General features: G+C 39.5%; 1 protein-coding gene across 2 annotated transcripts in view; it reads right to left on the bottom strand.

Moving 5' to 3' along the window:
* The window catches only part of AKAP14 (A-kinase anchoring protein 14), a 33,242-nt gene that overhangs the window by 15,488 nt on the left and 662 nt on the right, over positions 1 to 17,092 (bottom strand). The gene's annotated exons all lie outside the window — the stretch shown is intronic.

Raw genomic sequence — 17,092 nt, 5'->3', positions numbered from 1 at the left:
CTCAGAGGTTAGCTGACTTGCCCACTGTCACACAGCTGACAAACGTCTGAGATTGATTCTGAATTGGAGACAGGAAGGATGGGAGACAGGTAAGCTCCCCTGATTTTCCATCTGGTTTCAAAACACCCATTTCTCCCATCATGGCTAGAAATACTTTTGATTAATGGTAAATGCACAGTACTGGAATTTAGGAATCTTGAGTTCCAAATTGGGGTCTACAATTGGATCACTCCAAAACAGCCTACCTTTTTCCATGCCTCACTTTCTCCATATGTGGAGTCTCTTGTCATTGAGTATATCCAGGTTAACAAGGCTCCCAAAATGAGCCTGTACTTACAAGACTCATCGTCAAATCAACCCATGCATAAGTTCTCCGTGCCATATTGAGATGATACTTACTGAAAAGAAACAAATTGCTCCTAAATCAGAAGAGGAAGTTGCTCAAAAGAAAAAGATATTCCAGAAGAAACCAAAGAAACAAAAGATCATGGCACGAGAGTAAGTATGACATTAGAGTTCAAATAAAAGTGAAATGAAAAAATTTGTTACAGGTTAAAAAAAAAAAAGTTCCTGGACCCGGTTAAGAACTCCTGAACTAGAAGATGTCTCAGGCCCCTTTGAACCCTGATAACTAGTCTGAGAAAGAGCTGCTTTTTTTTTAGGTTTTTGCAATGCAATGGGGTTAAGTGGTTTGCCCAAGGCCACATGGCTAGATAATTATTAAGTGTCTGAGTTAGGATTTGAACTCAGGTACTCCTGACTCCAGGGCCAGTGCTCTATCCACTGTGCCACTTAGCCACCCTGAGAAAGAGCTTTTAAGAAGGAATTAAAGACAAAGTATTCATTTGTCTGCAGACTACAAATGGACCCAAAGTCCAAGTACACTCTGAACTCTTTCCTATATTTTGGCTTCCTCTGGCCATGTTGGAGAGAATCTAGGAGGGATACTTTTGAAAGACTTACAATCAAGTCTGACTTCTCTGAATTCTCTACAGAGTAATGGAACAGCTTCTTTTAGTACTTTCAAAACTGACTTCATCATTCCCCAATTGATAAATGGTCAGAGGATAAGAATGGGCAGTTTTCAAATACAGAAATTAAAGTTATGTATAATCATATGAAAAAAATACTCCAAATCATTACTGATTAGAGAAATGCAAATTAAAATATCTATGAGGTACCAAAGGAAACGATCCATGTTGAAGAGGTTGTGGGAGGATTGGGACATTGATGCATTGTTGGTGGAGAGTTGTGAACGGATCCAACCTTTCTTGAAAGCAATATGGAACTAAGTGGGATAAAGTCTGAGATTTCTTCAGTAAAATATCATAGATTGAAATTGGTTAACTATGTGCCCCTCCTCCCTTGACAAAGCAAATTTCTGGTATATTGTTGAAGAGTCCACTGACCTCACCTTATCTGTTGATGTCCAGAGAATTATTCAATTCCTGGGACTAAAGAGATAATCTGGTTTTGGTTTGAATTTTATGCTCTTTTCCCTATATGAGCTTGCTGGTCTAGATTGTAAAACCATATTCCTCATTAATGAGGGTGGGTCAGTGGGGGACAGGAATCGAGTTAGGATAAATGTGATTCTTGGGCCTTTTGCTTTTGCCTCAATCTCTCTAATTGATTTTGGCCCATTTCTTGAGAAATGAATAAAGCCTTCTCTTCATACCTTGAGAGATCTCTGAAATTTATTTAAGTGGCATTTGTCCCACACAGTTTGGGGGCTCATTGCCGGGATAGCATGCCCATTGAGGACCTCAGCTTCTCAGAACTTGGCAAAACAGTGCTGCTGCCACAAATTCTGGCAGTTTGTCATTTTCTGGGAAGCCTTGGCTTCCCCTCTGTGCAAATGACCTGAAGCGGACAGCCTCGGTAGGAAGCAAACATCAAATCCTCGGCAAGAACCTGACATCAGTGAGGACAAAGAACAGTCATTAAACTTCTGTGCATGGAGACCCAAAAGACGGTAAGCCTAGACCTGGGAATCTGAGGGCACTAGATTCCTGGAGGGTCCATTTGGGTAAGCCTAGACCTTGGAATCTGAGGGTACTAGATTCCCAGAGGGTCCATTAGGGTGACTGAAGGTTGGGGGCGACCCCTTCTGATTTGGGCATAAGAGACTTGGATCTAAGGGCACTTCATCCTGAGAAGTCTCTATCAATATTTAAAATGGGAAGGACCCTGTCGCAAGCCTTAAATAAGACTAAAATATAAAGGAAAAGAAGAAAATGATTGAGTGAGGGAGAGACTGTCAGAAGAGAGGCTGAAATCTCCCCTCTCTGCATTCCTGAGACATCAGGAATTTGCCATTGGCCTATGTTTTGAAACTGTCAGTTTGGAAAATTCTGTTGTGTTTTTGTGATCTTTGTTTGTGCCTTGTCTGTCTTTATGTGTTTAGAATGTCTATTTACTTGTGTGATTTGTTAAACAAGGAAAAGAGGAGTTGGCAAGTTCTCCCAAAGAGTTCCTTAGGTAGCCTCATTTTGTTTTGGATTTTTAGGCAGTATTCATCTAACTCTCCCTGGCTCTTTCCTTGTGCCTGCTTTCTGCCTGTGTTACAATAGATAATATGATCCCTCCCTCCTCACTCCTAGGTTGTTTCTTGAGCACTTAAAAAAGGGATTTTTATTTTGATTAAAAAGGAATGGATCATGGGGTGGCTAGGTGGCATAGCAGATAAAGCACCGGCCTTGGAGTCAGGAGTACCTGGGTTCAAATCTGGTCTCAGACACTTAATAATGACCTAGCTGTGTGGCCTTGGGCAAGCCACTGAACCCCATTTGCCTTGCAAAAACCTAAAAAAAAGGAGCTGTTAGAAAATAACTTTTAGAAATACTAGAGAGTCAGGTTAATCCTAAAGTATATAATGTAGTTACCAAGATATGCCAGTATTGAGGAAAGTAAATAGTTAATCTTTTCCCAGAATGATACGGTAACAAAGCTTCAGGAGTTTATCAGTTTAGATTCTGGTAATGTTGGTTATTACAGAAAATTATGGAACATGTAAGGATTTAAGAATAGAAGATCGGGGCGGTTAGGTGGCATAGCAGATAAAGCACCAGCCTTGGAGTCAGGAGTACCTGGGTTCAAATCCGGTTTCAGACACTTAATAATTACCTAGCCGTGTGGCCTTGGGCAAGCCACTTCACCCTGTTTGCCTTGCAAAAACCTAAAAAAAAAGAATAGAAGATCAACTGCCCCTCCAAGGATTGTCCATCTATAAAAGTTAGTCAGCTTTACTCTATTTGAAGAAAGGGGGGGGGGGGGGGGGGGGGGGGGGGAGGGAATATTCTGATTAGGCTAAGGGATTTTTGGATGACTGCCTTTTCCAGGGTTTCAGCAGTTATAATCAAGAAATGCTAACTATTAAAAGTTGGTGATGGAATCATATCTGTGGTTTCTATAGCTGGATAAGCTATGTGATTATATTTCAGAATAGTATGAATTAAAGTCAAGAGGAGCTAATGAAAAAGAATTAAGTATGGAAGTGGGTTGAAGTCTGTAGACAGAAGGTTTGAGCAGGTTTGACTTTGTATACCACAGATGGATTGTGGGAACTTTGTAAAGTGGCTTACACATCATTGTAAGAGGAGAAGAAAGTGGTGGTGCAGTGCCCCCCCCACACACACACACGTGGAACTCAGTCCCTCCCTCACTGAGCTGGTGGTAGCTGTGCAGAGTTAAGGGAAGGGAGGGAGTTTCTTAAACAGAAAAGCTGTGGTTTGGGGAGAGTTTAGAAGAGTTTAAGAGAAGAAAGAACCTTTAAGGGGAAGATTGAGAAGTTTTAGGAGAAAAGATTTTTTATCCTTACGAGTATCTGGGAAAGATCCCATGCTTTCTCCCTGGGTTGGGGGAAGGGGTGATGGGTTGAACACATGGTGGTCTCAATTCCCATCCACCATCTTGTTAAGACTTGAAGCCTAGACCAAGTCCACCTGAGAGCCCACCCACCCATGGAGGGAGAGGGGATAGACAGGAGAGAAGCCTTAAAGGGAAAGAGATCCCTCCACAGGTGGGATATGTGATTGGAAAAAAAAAATATCTATCATCCAGGGGTTAAGAGACTCCTTTATTGAAAGGAAATGACATTTAATGAATATCTGTTGGCCACATGTCCTGAGTGATGATTCTCATTGTTTCTAAAGTTTCTGAAGAGAGTTTTGGAAAGCACTCAGAGGGTTTTAAAAGAGGGATACCAGTGTTGTGACATTCTGACAAAGTTTGTACAGAATGCAAGGAATTAAATAACCTAGATTGTTAAATTTGTTTGGGATTAAACTATTTTAACATTATTGTAACTTTTGCAAGGAGTTTGGGATTTTAAAACTATTGTAGCACCTTTGGTTTAAAGAAAAGTGGTACTGGGTTAACTAAGAAAAGAAATACCTAGGTAATCAGGGATTTTTACTGATTTCTTTTGGGAAAAAATCTCTAATTGGTTTTAATGTTAAGTTTAATAATGCTAACAAGTGCATTTTTATTTTGGATAGAGCTTTTGGAATGTGAGTGCTGGATTCTCTGTATAAGGTACTCTAAAGTTTTTATCAAACTAAACTGTTGGAAGTTAATTGAATTGTAATTACATTGGGTTTTAAATGTGTCATGTATGAGATTGGATTCTGAGAATTTGGGTAAAGAGACAAAAGTGTAAAAACATGGGATATTCATTTTGCTCTTGTTCTAAAGGAAATGAGATGTTTAAATTAGAATCTTAATGTTTAATGTATATTAACAATGTCTGTTTAATTTTAAAGTCAAGAATGTGGACTTCTTTCTTACTGCAGACAGCTGATGGGGACTCTGAACAAATTGCAATGGTAGGCCTTATTGTAAGGTAACTTATTGATGAATAAGATGTTTTTATCAGTTATGTGATATTTTTTGTAACTGCAAGGAGATTATATTTGCAATACTTAGCTATCTATTGTGAATATGTTGTTTAAATAGTGTATTGTTAAAGCCTTGGATTAATGTGATTGCTTCGAAGGGCAATAAGTAAAATATGAAAAAGTATGATCCTTTCAGGGATAGATCTGTGGGCTCATGAATAATGTAATAATTGAGGGATTGCTTTGTACAATCTAGTAATTTGTGTGTTACTCTGTTACTTATTGCTGTTCTGTTAAAATGAAATTAATAACTCATGTTGGAAATTTAAAGCTACCTACGATGTTTTAATGGTTTTAAAGAATTCTGAAAAAGTAATTTGTATGTTATGGGGCAGCTAGGTGGTTCAGTGGTTAGAGCACTGGCCCTGGAGTCAGGAAACCTGGGTTCAGGTCAGACCTCAGATACTTAGTGATTGTCTAGCTGTGTGACCTTAGGCAAGTCACTTAACCCCAATTGCCTTGCCAAAACAAAAATAACCATTTGTATGTTGAGGATGGCTAGTAGGTGAACAAGTGTATGTATATAAGTTTCTAACTATATATATATATGAATTGGGAATATTTTGGATCTATATATGTATATCCAAAGCAGTGGTTGTTTGCTTTGAAGTAAAAGCACTATATAATTTAGAAAGATAAACACAAGATAATTTGATATTTCTCTATGCAATCTCCTGGACAAAGGCAGCATTTATTTGTTGTAAGATACAACAGACTAGAAAGAGGTTTCTCTAGTCAAGGGGAATCTGATATACCATCTTTATGTACAGATAGAGTAGATATGATTTCAGATAAAGGGATGTCTCTAGTAAGAATTAGGAGATAGGCCTGCAGGGCCAGCCATAGTTAGAATACCTGGTTTTAGGCAAAGACCCAGGAAGGATAATCCGAGCTTTTGGTAGGGGTTTCATTTATTAGGACTCCATTAAGATTATAATTTGAATTTAGTGAACTGTATTCACTGGAAGTTTTAACTAGGTAAAACAACTATTTTAGATCACAGGACTTTTAATTGATTTTTCTCTTATGTCAGATATCAGGATGCTCAAGAAAAAGAAATGCTACTGGGTAAATGTTATGTTCTTGGAGTCAAGGAAGCCAAGGATGTCAGGTGACAGGGATGGGCGGCCAAAAGGGCGGCTTCTCAGTATGACTGAGGTTGAACCCCTTTGACTTGGTTCCCCCAAAATGACATTTGGATAATCTCTCACCTGGAAGAATAAATCTGGCCTAAGACATCTGACTTACCCACGTGACCTGCCTGTATACTGACATTCAATACTTATATCTGTAAAGGAATTTTTCTTTAATGTCCTGGATCTTTATAGTTAGTCACTAAGCAAATTAGAAAAAGAAGTTTTAGGTGAATTGGATCTACTAGCCAGAGACAGGTTAGGTGTCTGGCTCTGACACCTGCTATCAGCTACATGCTAAGATAGGAATTAAGTTTCCTTAGTTTTTGTGGTAGAGGGGATATTTAGGTAAGGAGAAGAATGGGAAATTCTTAGGATAATTACAGTTTCAAATTCTAGTTTAAGGAAAGAAATGTGAGTTAGATAAATATACCAGGAAAAGAAAAATATGGTAATATTTGGGAAAAAAATCATTTTGGTTAAGGATGTTTGAGTTGTAATGAGAACAAAGGTTAAAATGGTTTTATTTTATTTTATTTTTTAGGTTTTTGCAAGGCAATTGGGGTTAAGTGGTTTGCCCAAGGCCACACAGCTAAAGTAATTATTAAGTGTCTGAGACTGGATTTGAACCCAGGTACTCCTGACTCCAGGGCCGGTGCTTTATCCACTGTGCCACCTAGGCACCCCTAAATTGTTTTATTTTAAACCAGATTTTGGGTACTTTTAGAACAAAGATGACTGTTGAATGTATATGTTACAACCTTGAGTCAATGTGATCATTCTCATTGTGAGTTTGTTCACATAGTAAAATACTAATGGAAGTTAAAAGTGTTAAAAGTGAAGTATGTGTGTCAATATGGCAGTAAGGCAATATGTAAATTATTATAAACTCCAGAATCTCATTGTTTTGTGATGGAAGCCATGTGTTTTGAATTGAATTAAGATGTTAAGCAGTTTCTTTACCAGAAGACAAGTAGTCACCTGAGTTGGAGAGAACTTTTTGGAACAGATTCAGAGGATGCTGAAGGACATTGGATGCCTCCAAGGGAGAAGAGAAGAGAAGGAGAAGAGAGGAGAGGAGAAACACTGAACCAGTTCCATCTCCACCATCTCTCACCTATGTGTACATTGTTTATCTGTAACTTTCCCTTGACTCTGTAAGTGTGACACCCCTACTTATGCCCTTCTCCTTATGGAAAGGAAGAAGAGAAGGCAGAATGAAAATGTTCTCCATTGAGAGAGAAAGAGAGATTATTGGGTGGCAGTACCCCTGGGTCTGACCTAGATTCTTAGTCCCTGATCAGAGGTGCACTGTAGCACAGGATTCTGATCCAGAGGAGAGAAACACCAGTGACATGTGACTGAGTCAGTTCAGGGTGACTATTGTTTATAACTGACTGACCAGGATATTGGCCTGGGGAGTAGAATATGTCTGAATATGTCCAGAAGCAGGGTGCATATATTCTGGATTGTACAATTTAGAGAAAGGTGGCCTCAGACTCATGTGAGATTAATGATGGTACCTGGATCCTTTGTAAAGATGCGCAAACTGGGTCATTTATTAAGGGAAACTGATTGTGAGTTAGTATGGACTTGCAAGGAAAGTGGGGAAATGGCCATTTGCAAGAAAAATAATTTAAGGAACATCACTAGGTATATTAGCTATTCTTGGGGTTGATCCAATGACACCAAATCAGAAATTTAGTTTGATCACTTTTGGAGCCAGGAAGACCTTTCTAAAGACTTTGGTATAAAAACTTGCAGTAGAAGGAAGTACAGCAACTTTGGAAATGTACCTATTATCATGGTGATTATAGGGCTTATCTAAAAGGGTCCCTGGGAAGTAAGGAGGTGATCAGGGAGTTGTTATTTAGACTTAAGGGCCAACTCAGAAATTTGAAGAAATTTCATCAAAATAAGGGGGGGGCTAGGTGGCGTAGTGGATAAAGCACTGGCCCTGGAGTCAGGAGTACCTGGGATCAAATCCGGTCTCAGGCACTTAATAATTGCCTAGCTTTGTGGCCTTGGGCAAGCCACTTAACCCCATTTGCCTTTCAAAAATGTAAAAAATAATAATAATAAAAAATAAACGAGGAGGGAATTAAGTAGGATAAAGTCTGAGATATCTTCAGTAAAATATTATAGATTGAATTTGGTTAACTATGCCCCTCCTCCCTTGACAAAGCAAACTTCTGGGATATTGTTGGAGTCAACTGACCTCATTTTATCTGTTGATGTCCGGAGAATCATTCAATTCCTAGGGCTAAAGAGATAATCTGGTTTTGGTTTGAATTTTATGCTTTTTTCCCTAGATTAGTTTGCTGGTCTAAAGATTGTAAGACCACATTCCTCATTAACTAGGGTGGGTCAGTGAGGGGTGGGAATCCAGTTAGGATAAATGTGATTCTTGGGCCTTTTGCTCTTGCCTCAATCTCTCTAATTGATTGTGGCCTATTTCTCAAGAAACGAATAAAACCTTCTCTTCATACCTTGAGAGATCTCTGAAATTTATTTAAGTGGCATTTGTCCCACACAGAACTATGCCCAAAGAGCAATAAAACTGTTCATACCCTTTTATCCAGAAATTCCAATTCTAGGTCTATATCCAGAAGAAATCATAAAAAAATGGAAAAATTCAACATGTTCCAAAATATTCATAGCATTTCTTTTTGTAGTGGCAAAGAATTGGAAATTGAGGGGATGCCCATCAATTGGGGAATGGCTGAACAAGTTATGGTACATGAATACTATGGAATACTTTTGTTCTATAAGAAACCATGAATGGTCGGACTTTAGAGAAGCTTGTAAGGAATTACCAGAACTAATGCTAAGCAAAGGGAGTAAAACCAAGAGAACAACAGACACATTAACAACAACATTGTGTGATGAACAAGCTTGATGGATGCAGCTTCTCTCAGCACTTCAGAGAGCTGGGTTAACCTTATTAGACAGACCATGGACAATGCTATCCAGAGACAGAAAAACAAAACAAAACAACAGAATACTATAGAATCTGAATGAACACAACATTTGACTTTTTAAAAAAATTTCTCGTTTTTCTTTCCTATTTCTTTCTTTTCTTTTCTTTTCCCTTAGTTCTTTCTTTTCCCTTAGTTCTAATGCTTCTTACACAAAATGACTAATATGTAAATATGTTAAACAAAAAATGCATATGTACAATGTTCACCAGACTAATCGTCATTGAGGTGAGGATGATGGGAAGGGAAGGTGGAAGGAAATTATGTAACTTATAAATATGCATACACATGTGGATGAATGTTGAAAAACTTTCATAACATGAAATTGGAAAAATAAAATATTGATAGAGAAAAAATAAAAAAATAAAAGTTGTGAAGGCAAATAGGGAAAAAAAAAACTGACTTCAGTTTGTCAGTAGGTTTCTAGCTTATCTCTTACCCCACCTGAGCCTTCCTCTTTGGAACCTCAAGGTCCTCTCCCTGGATCATGAAGAGGAGATGAGAGGCAATCCCTGATCTTGCAACCTCTGCAGATTTTTAACCGTAAAACAGTAACCATCAACAAAAAACAGTCTTACATGGACCAAGTTTAAAGAAAGGATGAGAAAATATGCCTCCTTCCCTTCTTTACAGAGGTGTTGCATGTGTTGGGGCATGAGGGTGGGAGTCTTTTGGTGTGAAATAGTGCATATACCATCACACCTAACTGGTGATAGATGAATTTTGCTAAATAAGTTTTATTTTCCCCTTTCTTTTTTCATTCTTTTTCAAAAAGAATGCTCTCCCTGACAGAGAAAAGGACACATTAAAGAAATGATAAGGATAGGAACTGGACCTGAGATTTCATTCATATAGAGAACTCCTATCAATGCAAGTAGGCAGCTTCTCTGCACCTTCTAGTTTTAGCTACCTAGACTATTGAGAGGTTAGATGACTTAAGCAGGGTCACACAGCCAGGATGGAACAGTCAGGACTTGAACTCAGGTTTTCCTGACTCTTAGACCAATTCTATTCATTGTACCCATACTGCCACTCACATTCGGGGATGAAGGTGATGATAAACAAAGGATAACCAGACTTTTTTTTTCCCCCAAATGCCCTAAAACAAATAAAAAAAATTAAAATTAAAATTAAAAAACAAACATATGAGAATTTTTAAAAAACACTTAGCTGTTCTGTTGCATCTGATTCTCTCTAATTCCATTTGGGGTTTTCTAGGCCAAGATACTAGAGTAGTTTGACATTTTCTTCTCCAATTCATTTTGTAGATAAAGAAACTGAGATAAACAGGGTTAAGTAACCAGTTCAGGGTCACACAATTAGTAAGTGTCTGAGGCTGGATTGGAATTCAGGAATTCCTGACTCCAAACCTGATGCTCTAACCATTGAGCAACTCAGCTACCTTCAAAAACATATCTATTCTATACAGTTTATTTTTAATGAATTTATTCATTTAAGCAAGGTAGTAACAAAGGGATCTCTTTTATTTCTTTGTCCCTTTCTATACTTTTTTGGTTCAGGGTCTTTTTTTATTCTCTGCCACTATGACTTTTGGCAATGCAGTGACATTTTAATAATCAGTATATAGTTGCACACTGCAGAACACCAGAGAAATTTGGTTTGCACACATTCAATTTCCTCTCTTTGCTGTCTCTCTTCAAAATGTTCTCCACTCTCATGGGTTCAATGACAATTCCCAGTTCTCTACAGCCAGAATTGCATGTCTGGTGGCCATCACAATATCCTGAGGCATTTCAAACTCATTATCTTGTCCCCAAACCCTCCTCTCTTCTAGCTTTCCTATTACTGTCAAAGGCCCCCCTATCCCGAGTCCCCAGGCTCACCTCCTGAGTGTCATTTCAGACTTCACACTCTCTCCTACGAATCAAATCAAATCTCTTATTGTATTGTTATTTCTACCTTCAAAACCTTTCTCCCTTTGGGGCAGGTAAGTGGCACTGTAATGGATGGAATACAAGCCCTGAAGTCAGAATAACTTGAGTTCAAATCCAAACTCAGACACTTGATACTTACTGTGTGACTGTAGGCAATTCACTTTAATCCTATTGCCCCACAAAAAAACCCTCCCCTTCTATCTACTGAATCACAGTGGCCAAATTGGTACAATCCTGAACTGCTGCAATAGACTTCTGCTAGCTCTCCTTGCCACTAGCCCATCTTCTCTGTTGCAATGTGGGAACACAGGCTATTCTAACAGCCATGACACAAATCATTTCCAAGTAAACTACCACCTGGACAGTCTCAGGAGCTGGTATGCTGCCCTGAGAGATAAGGTGCGCCAGAGTCCTTGGGAGCTGGTCATTCTGCCCCACGGCCCAAGGGCATAGGACACAGCTGTGTTTTACCACCTCCCCCCTAATGTAGCCCCTTATCCTGTAACACAAGATGCTGCACATGCATGCTTGTGCAACCCCATTCCCTCATTGTCTTTGTTCTACCCCGGAAGACCTAACAGTATATATGTAGAAGTTAAGCAGTAATAAAATTGAGCTAGAGGCATAAAGCAGTGGTGGCTTGACTCCTTATTCTCAGCTCCCCTCTGGGAAGGAGGTCATCACTGTTCAGGCCCCAAGGTGAAGCAAGCCGCAACATTCTCCTTGCTGCCAAAATGATTTTCCTAAAGTACAGATATGATCATATCACCCCTCTATTCAAAAATAACAGTAACTCCCTATTGCTTCCAGGATCAGATGCAAAATGCTCTGGTTTTTAAAGTCCTCCTCAACTTGGCCCCTTCTTACCTTTCTTTTGTCTTCTTAAGTTTTCTACCCCCTCATTTCCTTGTCATTCCCCTCTCAGGATGCTTTACCTGCCTTGACTTCCTTTAAGAGTCACCTCAATATTTCTGACAAGGACTCATTTCTAAAATATACAAAGAACTGAGTCAAATTTTCAAAAAAAAAGCCATTCCCCAATTCACAAATGGTCAAAGATATGCAAAAGGCAATTTACAGATAAGGAAGTCAAAGTGATCCATAGTCATATGAAAAATTACTCTAAATCACTAATTATTAGAGAAATGCAAATTAAAGCATCTCTGAACTACCGCCTCACACCTCTCAGACTGGCCAATGTGACCAAAAAGGACAATGATCAATGTTGGAGGGGATGTGGGAAATCTGGGACACTAATACATTGTTGGTAGAGCTGTGAATTCATTCACCTTTCTGGAGAGAAATTTGGAATTACACCCAAAGGGCAGCAAAAATGTGCATACCCTTTGATACAGCAATACCACTACTGGGTCTATACCCTGAAGAGATGATGAAAAAGGGTAAAAACATCACTTGTACAAAGATATTCATAGCAGCCCTGTTTGTACTGGCAAAGAATTGGAAATTAAGTGAATAGCCTTCATTTGGGGAATGGTTTAACAAACTGTGGTATATATGTGTCATGGAACACTATTGTTCTATTAGAAACCAGGAGGGATGGGAATTCAGGGAAGCCCAGAAAGATTTGCATGAACTGATGCTGAGTGAGATGAGCAGAACCAGAAAAACACTGTACACCCTAACAGCAACATGGGGGTGATGATAAACCTTGGTGGACTCGCTCATTCCACCAGCACAACAATCAGGGACAATTTGAGGCTCTCTGTGATGAAGAATACCATCTGTATCCAGAGAAAGAATGGTGGAGTTTGAACAAAGACCAAAGACCTTCAATTTAGAAAAAAAAACCAAACCCTGTTATCTTATTGTTTGATCTTGTTATCTCTTATACTTTATTTTTCTTCCTTAAGGATAGGATTTCTCTCTCATCATATTGTAAAGACTAACAGACTGCCTTCTGTGGGGGGGCGAAGGAAGATTAGGGGAAAAATTGCAAAAGTCAAAATAAATAAAATCTTACAGGAAAAAAAAAAGTTACCTCAGGGAAAGTGCATAAAGCACTGGCCCTGGAATCAGGAGGACCTGAGTTCAAAGCTGGCCTCATGCTTACTTAGCTATGTGACCTTGGGCAAGTCACTTAACTCCACTGCCTTTGAAAAAGTTACCTCAAATCTCCATCTGCAAGAGGTCTTTCTCACCCTCCCCACAATTAATACCTTCATTCTTAGATTCTTGAATGTGTTGTTTCCTCCATGAGAATAGGAGCCCTCTGAGGCCAGTGACTGGTTTTGCCTTTTTTCTTTTTTTTAAAGAGTATTTGATTTTACTTAGTATTTTATTTTTCCCCAGTCACATATAAAAACATTTTTCTCTTTTTATTAATTTTTTTAAAGATTCTATTTATTTTGAGTTTTACAACTGTAAAAATAATTTTTAATATTCATTTTTTAACACTGAATTCCAAATTCTTTCCCTTCCCCCTCCCTCCCCCATTGAGAAGGCTAGCAAATTGATATAAATTATACATGTGTAGTTAACATTTCCATAATTAGTCATCTTATAAAAGAAAATATAGACCAAAAAATATAGACCAAAACCATCAAGAATACTAAAGTAAAAAAAAAAGTCTGCGTCAATCTGTATTCAGACACCAACAGTTCTTTCTCTGGGAATGGAGAGCATTCTTCATCATAAGTTTTTTTTTTTTTTTTTTACTTTCTTTGTAGCTTGAGCTCTTAGCACAATGTTGTCCATAATATATTAATACATGTTTTTTTGACTGAGTGACTGACTGACATTACTGGCTGACCATAATGCTGTGTGGACCTGATATGGCCACTCAGGTGATGCTTTGTCTTTCTGAAAAGCAAACCCCAGATATTTTGGGGGGTTTTGTCTAGGGAAGGCTTTCTGAACCCCTAGACCACTACCTGACTTAGGGATGAATATAGGGTCTTTGTCATTTCACCTACTTGAAAATGCAGACCTTACAAGAGAAAGAAAGCTATGGGAAGTGGGGTTAGTTGGAGCTGGCTTTCTGAACCATTGTTTAATCGACAGGAATGACGGCCTCTTGGCTAAAGCAAGAATGAATGGGGCCTGGAAGACTGTGGTTGGAGGATTGCCATTCTGATAGAGAGAACTTTAAATGGAAGATGAAAGATGAAAACTGCAACCTTGTGTTGTGGTTTTGGACAGCCTCATGATTTCTTCAGTTAAGACAATTTCTGGGGACAAAGCTCCCTCTATCTCCTGAGCTGGGAGCTGCTGCCTAACTTAACTCTGACTCAGTCCTTATGTGAATTGCTCAGAGCTACATCAATCGGAATTAGAACTTGAACCCGGATCTTTCTGAGTGCTCTATTCTCCCCCCCCCCCCAAGGAGGTATGACATAGAAAAAAGGCTAACTGTAGTGAAAACCTCCAATATAAGTAATGGAGAACAAGATTAAAAATACTACTCAGAGGTCTCAGCTATCTCTTATCAATGTACAAAATGTCAATTAATAAAATAAAAAGGAGATTTTGAACAAAAGAGTATCACTTGGAATGGGTTTGTAGGATTGGAGTGTGAAGAATGATTCAAAAGAAACTCAGCTGATGGAGGGAACCACAGGTGGAACTAGGGTAATACAAAAGGGGTTTTGTTCTGGGGTACTGACCTAGGAGGGGACACTACCTCTTCACAGAATAAGGAAGGGCAAGTGACAAGTTGCCCAGCAAAAATGAGCAGGGCAGCCAGAAAGTTCGAATGCTTGAAGGTCAGAGCCAGCTCCCAGTGTTCCCCAGCAGCCAGGCGTGTCAGATGGAAGGGGGTACTGCTCCCCTGGGACTTCTCACCCTGGAGAGAGCTTTGGGGGCTTCTTGGTAGGGAATGCCCAGAAAGGAAGGACATTTCAGGGTAAGGTATAGAGGCGGGGGACCTGTTCTCTTCCTGTTCAAATACAAGGAGAGGAGGAGCTCAGCCCCCAGGAAGCCCTGGGGAGACACAGGGAGCTCAGAAACTACTTCCCTCATGTAATCCAACAGGCTCCTTTCTGGAATCTGCCCCAGGAGCTATTTCATTTTTATCTCTGTATCCTGATCACTCAGCGTAGTGCTAAGCACACAGTAGGCCCTGAAATGCTTATCCAATGGTTGATTTTTTTGAGTAATGAAATGGAAAATACAGATCAAAACTGGCACAGAAGCGAGACATACTTGGGAGGGGAAAAGGCTAGAGAGTTTCCTCTCTGCTCCATGAAAAGCAACCAGATCAGTTTGGGAATGGCTGACAATTTCATTTTTCAGAAAGTGGAAGACATGATGAGTAGGAAGAAGCAGTATGGTTGAGCAGAAAGAATTCTGAACCAGGTATCCCAGGACTTGAGTTCAAATCCCAGTTCTGCCCATTATTATCTCTGTGCCTTTGAGCAAGTCCCTTACCCTTCTTGGACCTCAGTTACCCCTTTTGTAAAATGAAGGGGTTGAGCTAAATGGCCTCTGAGATGTCTTCTCATTCTTGATCTAGGTGTGATCTTGACCAAGTCCCTTCCCCTTCTTGGGCCTCAGTTTCCCCTTTTGTAAAATGAAGGGATTGGACTAAATGGCCTCTGAGATCTCTTTCAGTTCTAGAACTAGGTGTGACCTTGAGTGAGTCCCTTCTCTTCCCCAGGCCTCAGTTTCCTCTTCTGTGAAATGAGGAAGGTTGGACTAAATGTTCTCTTGGAGGCCTTTCCAGCTCTAGATCTAATGCCGACCAATGAAGAAGAGCTAGCTGCTTAGGGAAAGTGACAGGCGACTTGGGAGCAAAGGACTGTCATCTTGGAGTTGGGGATCATCATGGAACAAACACTGGGCACAGTCACACACACATTCATCCTAAATTTTAGGCCAACAGATTTCAGAGTTCAGAAGAAAACAACAGACAGGATCCTTTGTTCTAAGTCTCTACAAGGGGAGTTGGTTCAAAAAAAAAGTTGAAATTCTGACAATATAATTCCAACAAATATGGGCTGCTGCAAGCTATAAGGGTTTTCCAGTCAGGAACACAGTTTAAATCCTAGCTCCATTCGTTATTGTCTATGTAGCCTAGAATAAGTCACTTGACTTCGGAGCCTTGGTTTCCTCATCTGTAAAATAAAGCAACTGATCTGGAGTAGGATCCCATCCATGGTTCCAAGGGAGTGGGGCAGAGCAATTAAAAAAAAAACAGTGAGCCTACAAGATAATTCAGATGAACCTGACAAGAGTGAAGAAGAAGCCTAACACTGAGGACCAATACCAAAGCATAATTTAGATCTGCTTTTAAGAACAGGAAGTTCAGGTTTTATTTAGACTGAATGTACTAAGGCTTGTGAAAGATACAGAGGTCAAGACAAAAGACATTTAAGTAAATTCAGCAACAGTGAGGAGACATTTACTGACTGGAGCAGAAGGTGTTTTTCTTTAATTGTTTGTACTTTGTTCTCAAAGAACACCAGGACATCAGGGAGGTGATACCATGACAACCATGTGAATTGGATTGGAGTGAGGGGGGTTGTGCTAAGTCCCCAGCCTCACTGTCTCTTCCAGAGTCATCTGGATCCAGTGGCCAGATAGGAATCAGGATGGCTAGAGAGGGCCCTGGTTGCAATGGGAAGCCTTGGTCCTCTAAAGCTAGGACTTTCCCAGGTTGCAATCATTAAGGTGAGGTAAGAGAGAGATGGATCAAAGAGGCCAAGAATGACTACTTGCAAAAAAGAAGAAAGAAAAAATTCTTGGGAGGGTAAGACCCTTAGGGTGTCTCAGTGATTAAGGCAGGTAAGAAAGAAAAGAAGCAAGGAGCATCTTCGGCATAGTCCAAAAAAATACATACACACACACACACACACACACACACACATACATATTTACATAGTTATATATATATGTGTGTGTGTGCATACATATATATATATATATATACATATATATGTATATATATATGTATGTATATACATATATATGTGTGTATATATATATATATATATACATCCACACACATATATGTATGTATGTGTGAATCCAGGAGGGGAAAACTCTCAGGGTTTCTGGCCAAAAACAGAAACAATTTTCTTGTACACTCACTCTGAATCCATCAGGACTCCAATATTGTCCAAATGAGCATAGCCTGAGGTGCATTGTTGGTCAATCAAGGAGAACCAGAGTGTCAGAATAACAGACCACTGATGAGACAGGAGAGAAGGGCCCACAAACCAGGATGGGTG

The sequence above is a fragment of the Macrotis lagotis genome, chromosome X (genome assembly GCF_037893015.1).
Source record: "Macrotis lagotis isolate mMagLag1 chromosome X, bilby.v1.9.chrom.fasta, whole genome shotgun sequence".
Classification (NCBI taxonomy): domain Eukaryota; kingdom Metazoa; phylum Chordata; class Mammalia; order Peramelemorphia; family Peramelidae; genus Macrotis; species Macrotis lagotis.
Note: the sequence above shows the minus strand (reverse complement) of the source record. Positions and strands in the feature narration are given on the sequence as shown.